Source organism: Oncorhynchus masou, unplaced genomic scaffold (genome assembly GCF_036934945.1).
Source record: "Oncorhynchus masou masou isolate Uvic2021 unplaced genomic scaffold, UVic_Omas_1.1 unplaced_scaffold_942, whole genome shotgun sequence".
Classification (NCBI taxonomy): domain Eukaryota; kingdom Metazoa; phylum Chordata; class Actinopteri; order Salmoniformes; family Salmonidae; genus Oncorhynchus; species Oncorhynchus masou.
In genome coordinates, this window is record NW_027015912.1 from 1 (window position 1) to 8,787 (window position 8,787).

The window sequence follows — 8,787 nt, forward strand, 5'->3', positions numbered from 1 at the left end:
ACTGAGTGTGCAGGCTTTACTCCAACCCTGTTCTAAACCTGATTCAGTTCATCAAGGTCCTGATGAACAGCTGATTAGATAAAGCAGGTGTTAGAGCAGGGTTGGAACCAAAACAAACTGCACTCCCAGTGGATCCCCGGGGGCAATGGCAGCCTTGTACTAAAGCAATCACAGCTGTGCAGGACAGCTCTACACTAGTTTCATACCTGGGCAGGACAGCTCTACACTAGTTTCATACCTGGGCAGGACAGCTCTACACTAGTTTCATACCTGGGCAGGACAGCTCTACCTAGTTTCATACCTGGGCAGGACAGCTCCTGGGCACTAGTTTCATACCTGGGCCGGACAGCTCTACACAGTTTCCTACCTGGGCAGGACAGCTGTACACTAGTTTCATACCTGGGCAGGACAGCTCTACACTAGTTTCATACCTGGGCAGGACAGCTCTACACTAGTTTCATAGCTGGGCAGGACAGCTCTACACTAGTTCATACCTGGGCAGGTACGCGCCGATGGGTATGGCCGCCAAGTCGAACGGACCAAAGCGCCTCCCAATCTCCTGGAAGGACGAGCAGGACAGCTCTACACCGGTGTCTCCAGCAAAGAAGAAGCGGTTGCAGGGCCCCAGCACAGACCAGCTCCCCCACAGCACCTGGTTATCGTCCGTGGGGGTGCGCTTGCACCAGTGCTGCGCCGGCGTACACACAAACGTGACCTCGTCGTGACCTGGCACACAGTTCTCCTCCCACCAGTCTAACTCTATCACATTCTCACACCCGCTCTTCTGCATCCAGTCCATGAGTCCCAACGGCACAAACCATCGGAGATCCCACCGAACCGCTCGTTCAACTGGGTCACGGTGCCCGCGTCCAGATGGTCGTAGTGGGAGTGGCTGATGACAACCGCGTCGATCCGGGAGTTGATCAACCGTACAAGGGGGATCCCGGTACCTCTTGGGGCCCATGAACTGGAAGGGAGATGCCCTCTGGCTGAATATGGGGTCAGTGAGGATGACCAGGCCGTCCATCTCTACCAGGACTGATGCGTGGCCCAGCCAGGTCACCCTGAGACCAGACCCCACGGCTCCGTCTGCTGCCTCAGGGACACGGAGGAACCAAGGCTCCACTACTGGGAGCTCTTTGTCTAAGACCTGAGTAGCAGAAGAACACAGACTTTAATATGGTGTGTTGGTGTGAATTCATTCAGATTCATTCACCAGCTGAGACAGAGGATGAGGAAGAAGAGGGTAATAAAGGCTTCATCACTGAAAGCTCTTCGTCTTTTCAACATGTCACTATTGCTTCAGTCATTTTCAAGTCACCAAACAAAATAACCAATTTAAAAAAACACTCATTTTTCTTTTTCCCGTTTGAATATGACCCTGGTTGTAATGAGTTGTTTGAGGTTAAATTTAAATATTTGATTAAATTATATCTGCATAAATCAAAACACAGATGATTAAACACTTCACCAATCTTTCCTCTTTATCAGAAAGATGATCAGAAATAGAGTCGAGTCGACGTCTCATTTTCCTTTTAAATAATTAGGCCTTTCCTTCCTGACCACTACATGTCTAGATAACAGAGCCCGTGTCTGAGTCGTGAGGTGAGAGTGATTGACAGCCGTCTAAAAACACCCCGGGTTGTTACCAGAGCACAGTGCAGTGTTTCTGGAGCGGCAGGCATCCTCTGGAACAAACAGCGAACCTAACTGTGAACCTGAGGCGCAGCGTTACAAATCACAGTTGACAAACTCTGACGTGCTCAGTCAGAGATCTTTAATGACAGACCTCAGGAGTCAGGACAGACAGAACAAGTTCAGTCAGGACAGGAGGTAATTGTTGGGTGTGAACTGTATACAGTAAAAAATTATTATTTATCCTGTGGAGTTGGAGTACAGGTTTAGGTATTTGTGTAATAAGATCATTATAATAAAGAGTGGACAGACTGGCATTGAGCCCCATCAGGTGTGGTTTGGTCGTCTCCATCAGAGCTGGGTTTGTTTTGCAAAGTGTTTTGACAACAGCTGTGGGAGCTGGACATGGCAGCTCAAATGAGTCAGAGAGACCTATTAGATCCGTCAGAGAGACCTATTAGATCCGTCAGGGAGACCTATTAGATCCGTCAGGGAGACCTATTAGATCCGTCAGGGAGACCTATTAGATCCGTCAGGGAGACCTATTAGATCCGTCAGGGAGACCTATTAGATCCGTCAGGAGACCTATTAGATCCCATTAGATCCGTCAGAGAGACCCATTAGATCCGTCAGGGAGACCTATTAGAGAGAGACCTATTAGATCCGTCAGGAGACCCATTAGATCCGTCAGGGAGACCCATTAGATCCGAGAGAGACCTATTAGATCCGTCAGAGAGACCCATTAGATCCGTCAGAGAGACCTATTAGATCCGACAGAGAGACCTATTAGATCCGACAGAGAGACCTATTAGATCCGTCAGGGAGACCTATCAGATCCGTCAGGGAGACCTATCAGATCCGTCAGGAGACCTATCAGATCCGTCAGGGAGACCTATCAGATCCGTCAGGAGACCTATCAGATCCGTCAGAGACCTATCAGATCCGTCAGGAGACCTATCAGATCCGTCAGGGAGACCTATCAGATCCGTCAGGAGACCTATCAGATCCGTCAGGGAGACCTATCAGATCCGTCAGGAGACCTATCAGATCCGTCAGGAGACCTATCAGATCCGTCAGGAGACCTATCAGATCCGTCAGGAGACCTATCAGATCCGTCAGGGAGACCTATCAGATCCGTCAGGGAGACCTATCAGATCCGTCAGGAGACCTATCAGATCCGCATTATCAGATCCGTCAGGGAGACCTATCAGATCCGTTAGACCTATCAGATCCGTCAGGGAGACCTATCAGATCCGTCAGAGAGACCTATCAGATCCGTCAGAGAGACCTATCAGATCCGTCAGAGAGACCCATTAGATCCGTCAGAGAGACCCATTAGATCCGTCAGAGAGACCCATTAGATCCGTCAGAGAGACCTATTAGATCCGTCAGAGAGACCTATTAGATCCGTCAGAGAGACCTATTAGATCCGTCAGAGAGACCTATCAGATCCGACAGAGAGACCTATCAGATCCGTCAGGGAGACCTATCAGATCCGTCAGGGAGACCTATCAGATCCGTCAGGGAGACCTATCAGATCCGTCAGGGAGACCTATCAGATCCGTCAGGGAGACCTATCAGATCCGTCAGGGAGACCTATCAGATCCGTCAGGGAGACCTATCAGATCCGTCAGGGAGACCTATCAGATCCGTCAGGGAGACCTATTAGATCCGTCAGGGAGACCTATTAGATCCGTCAGGGAGACCTATTAGATCCGTCAGAGAGACCTATTAGATCCGTCAGAGAGACCTATTAGATCCGTCAGAGAGACCCATTAGATCCGTCAGAGAGACCCATTAGATCCGTCAGAGAGACCTATTAGATCCGTCAGAGAGACCTATTAGATCCGTCAGAGAGACCTATTAGATCCGTCAGAGAGACCTATTAGATCCGACAGAGAGACCTATTAGATCCGTCCAACGTCAGAATGTGTCTCACCTCTTTAGAGCTGGGTACATTGCTGTGATCCTTCTCCAGCAGGAAGAAGCGCAGCAGGGTGGACCAGGACGGGAACTTCCACGTGGACCAGGGGTTAGTGAAGCGGCCATGTTTGTCCCGGCTCGACCCAGTCACCTCCTCCTCCAACCGGTAGTCCAGACGGAAGCTCTTCCTGGAGGAGCGGGAGGAGCTGCTCTTCCTGGAGGAGTTGATCAATCAAACGCTTTTACTGACTATTGTGTACAGACGGGAAATTTAGTGTACAAACACACACGCACACACTCACACACAATACAGTTAGAAACAGATGACTGATGACTGAAACAGACACAAAAAAAAACACTAAAATACGATGCTGCAACTTCAGGAGCTGGATGTCAATGAAGTGCACGTGAAAACCACAAAGACGTTCATGGTCTACCCCTACCGAGGCCCTGAGTCCTGCAGGGTGGAGGTGGGGGGGTCACGGGGCCGGACCACGGCTGGGGAACCCTCCTCCGTCCCTGGGGAACCTCCAGGAGAGACACCACTCTCCTCCACCAACACCTGCTTCTCCTCCACCTCTCCTCCTGCTCCTCCGCTCTCCTCCATGGGGGGACAGTGTTGGGCTCCGGGTCTATAGGGAGGGTAATAACAGTACAGTTAGTGGCTGTTTCTGTGGTTTGTCCCTGGATGGCCGACAGGGTCTTGTGAAATCACAGATGTGAAAACATGCTTATTGTGACACAGTTCAACCCTGTGCAACAGTTCCAAAAGAACCTCCCTCAACAGCCAATCACCATCGCCGATGTCAGCAACATGACTTTCACAGTCACCATCGCCGATGTCAGCAGCATGACTTTCACGGTCACCTACAGTATAACCTGGTCAGCAACATGACTTTCACGGTCACCTACAGTATAACCTGGTCAACATGACTTTCACGGTCACCTACAGTTTAACCTGGTCAGCAACATGACTTTCACGGTCACCTACAGTTTAACCTGGTCAGCAACATGACTTTCACGGTCACCTACAGTATAACCTGGTCAGCAACATGACTTTCACAGTCACCTACAGTATAACCTGGTCAGCAACATGACTTTCACAGTCACCTACAGTATAACCTGGTCAGCAACATGACTTTCACAGTCACCTACAGTATAACCTGGTCAGCAGCATGACTTTCACAGTCACCTACAGTATAACCTGGTCAGCAACATGACTTTCACAGTCACCTACAGTATAACCTGGTCAACATGGCTTTCACAGTCACCTACAGTATAACCTGGTCAGCAACATGACTTTCACAGTCACCTACAGTATAACCTGGTCAGCAGCATGACTTTCACAGTCACCTACAGTATAACCTGGTCAGCAACATGACTTTCACAGTCACCTACAGTATAACCTGGTCAGCAACATGACTTTCACAGTCACCTACAGTATAACCTGGTCAGCAGCATGACTTTCACAGTCACCTACAGTATAACCTGGTCAGCAACATGACTTTCACAGTCACCTACAGTATAACCTGGTCAACATGGCTTTCACAGTCACCTACAGTATAACCTGGTCAGCAACATGACTTTCACAGTCACCTACAGTATAACCTGGTCAACATGGCTTTCACAGTCACCTACAGTATAACCTGGTCAGCAACATGACTTTCACAGTCACCTACAGTATAACCTGGTCAGCAACATGACTTTCACAGTCACCTACAGTATAACCTGGTCAGCAACATGACTTTCACAGTCACCTACAGGATAACCTGGTCAGCAGCATGACTTTCACATTCACCTACAGTATAACCTGGTCAGCAACATGACTTTCACAGTCACCTACAGTATAACCTGGTCAGCAGCATGACTTTCACAGTCACCTACAGTTTAACCTGGCCAGCAACATGACTTCACGGTCACCTACAGTTTAACCTGGCCAGCAACATGACTTCACGGTCACCTACAGTATAACCTGGTCAACATGGCTTTCACGGTCATCTACAGTATAACCTGGTCAACAACATGACTTTCACAGTCACCTATAATATAACCTGGTCAACGACATGACTTTTTACTGGCTCCTACTTTGAATAAAAGACACCGTGTCCGTCAAGACGAGCTCACAGTGGACCGCACCTTTAACATACAACTGCCTGAGTCCATTGTTTCAGCTGTGTCTTATCTCTGGACGGGTGGAAAGGCTCCAGCTCAGTCAAATGAAGGGGAAGTTACTGCCAAACGCTAACTGACACATACGCAATACAAGTCTGGATAATCCAGGTGAAAGATATGACCCCTTATTGTATGTCACTAGTTAAATCCACTTCAATCCGTGTAGATGAAGGGGAGAAGATAATTGTGACATTGTGTGTGTGTGCCATTCGGAGGGTGAATGGGCAAGACAAAATATTTAAGTTCTTTTGAACGGGGTATGGTAGTAGGGGGTGTTCCTAATGTCTGGTCTAATCAGTGTATATGTGCCTCCTGCCAATCTCTCTGAGCTACTGTATGGGCCCTCCATGGGCCCTCCACTGCTACCAGGAACTATGAAGCCTACAATACACAATGGTACAGGTGAACGATGTCATTTACAAAATTGCCTCCAACACTCTACTCAGCAAATTGGATGTAATCTATCACAGTGCCATCCGCTTTGTCACCAAAGCCCCATATACTACCCACCACTTTGACCCGTATGCTCTCGTTGGCTGGCCCTCGCTACATTTTCGACAAATCCACTGGCTCCAGGTCATCTATAAGTAGGTAAAGCCCCACCTTATCTCAGCTCACTGGCCACCATAACAACACCCACCCATAGCACACGCTCCAGCAGGTATATTTCACCGGCTATCCCCAAAGCCAACACCTCCTTTGGCCGCCTTTCCTTCCAGTTCTATGCTGCCAATGACTGGAACGACTTTCAAAAATCACTGAAGCTGGAGACTCATTTCTCCCTCACTAACTTTAATCATCAGCTGTCAGAGCAGCTGACAGACCACTGTACCTGTACACAGCCCACCCAACTACCTCATATTGTCATTGCTCTGTTGCTCCCCAGTATCTCTTCTTGCACATCATCATCTGCACATCCGTCACTCCAGTGTTGATGCTAAATTGTAATTATTTCACCACTATGGTCTATTTATTGCCTTGCCTCCCTAAACGTCCTACATTTACACACGCTGTATACAGATTTTTCTATTGTGTTTTGACTGTACGTTTGTTTATCCAATGTGTAACGCTGTGTTGTTGGTTTTTGTCGCACTGCAATGCTTTATCTTGGCCAGGTCACAGTTGTAAATGAGAACTTGTTCTCAACTGGCCCACCTGGTTAAATAAAAAGGTAAAATAACCCCAACCCCATTCCTGTGTCAACCCTGTTCACAGTAGCTTCTGTTTTCAAGGTTTAAGTACAGACTGAAGAGGCTACTGTATAGCTGTCACCTAGGCCCTATAGTGACAAATGTAGAGTGGAACTGCTGTGTAATTGTCCACTAGTCCTATTTACCGCGTCCCCTTACAACGTAGACACTATACATTTCACGTCGCCTACTGTGGAGCTCTGTTGCACGTATTGGCCTATTGAATGGCTTCAATGGACCCATAATAAACCACCAGAGAAGTACAACAAATGTTTCTTTGTTGATCCGACCAAAGAACAAAACAAACGGATCACTAGAAAGAATTGCTGCCATATCGAGAAGATTTATCGCGATAATAAAAACAGATAGTCAATAGAAAGAACCTTAAACTAAAAAGAGAGAAGGAATGTGGTGAACTAAGCAGAACAACGGAGACAATCGATCATTCGCAGCCTACGTCACAGTCACAACAACGCAGTCAATAAAATACTACCTGAAAACGTATAGAATAAGTCAAGGGCGACTTGTAAAATCCGTCAGTGGCGCGACATTTCTTCTGATATTGTTACGGCGAGATATCCGCAGAACTGTGTGGGGGAAAAGTGCCCTGCAAGCACCGCCAATGTTCCCACAACGCACTGATACCAGCCTACCAGGCAAGGCTTCTGACGTCGGTGAAAAACCCTACCATGTGACGAAATTAAAGCAGCCGAGCCTATTAAAATCCTCCTCTTTCCGATATGCAATAAACTACGTGCCGAAACTGCTCATTCATTTGCAATGAAAATATGATTTTGGAAATGTAAAAAAAATAGCTTAAAACATTATTTTTCGGAATATATAAACTAGACCATTGGTCAATGGTGCACGTATTAATCCTAGAATAATGCTCTTACAGACTGGAGATCTTTACCCAAGTGAGCGAAGACACCAACTAGCAACTGAAAGCTCCAAACATAAATATTTATTGACAAGGCCCAAGTTACAGTACAAAATGAATGTCACACGTCAGCACAACAGTGCACTGGGACGCGTTCAGTATGACGCAACGTTTTGGCACGTTCAGGTAGCCTATTTCTATGTAAAAACAAACATGCGCCTGACATGTAGAATAAGGAATCACATAACAGCTCTATTCCGGACATTTCTATCTGCAACGTTCGAGAACGTTTGGCAACCGAACATGGCCCTGTTTAGCCTATTGGGCGTGTTTACGTAATGAGCTACAAGTGGATACATTGTAGCAAGTAAAGCCACCCGAGTAGAAGTACCAAGGAGTTCGTCTTCTGTTGAATGAGTTGTGCACTTAAAATAATACACATTGAAACCCTATTTAAAAGTTGTTTTGTCCGCTGACAAATAATCACCTTGACAAAGTTCCCTTCGCTGTGTTCAGAACACTTGCGGCTCGGTGAATACACCTTGAAAGTGTCGCTTTCCAAACTCGTGGAGTGAAGATGCATTTGGAAGCAGCCATAGTCGGAATGCGTTGGTTTGTTGACTTGGTCGAGTTGGCCGAACCATAATTGCTTAGATTACAATTATAGAAACATCAAACCAGTAACGGTATTGTGTTTACAACAGGAACTCTTGAAAGTTGGTCACAGTTGGTTTACCAGTAGATTAGCTACTTCCTTGTTTGGTCACGAATTTAAAGAAACAGCCATGTTGACAAAAAATGTATTTAATAGTGCAATCATTATCACTTGGCATTAAAAACATATATATATTTTTTTTTTAAGTTGCAAATATGTACATCGGTGCCCTTTTATCAGGCAAACGGCTATAACGCCAAGCTTTGATTTCTTTGTCAGAAATCCAAACTCTTTCATGTTGCAGCTTCTGGCAATGAAGTCCATCTGATCAG

The 8,787-nt window shown here is 46.9% G+C and overlaps 1 pseudogene; it reads right to left on the minus strand.

Moving 5' to 3' along the window:
* Positions 1–402: 402 nt before the first annotated feature.
* On the minus strand, positions 403–8,542 carry LOC135538334 (N-acyl-phosphatidylethanolamine-hydrolyzing phospholipase D-like; annotated as a pseudogene).
* Positions 8,543–8,787: the final 245 nt, after the last annotated feature.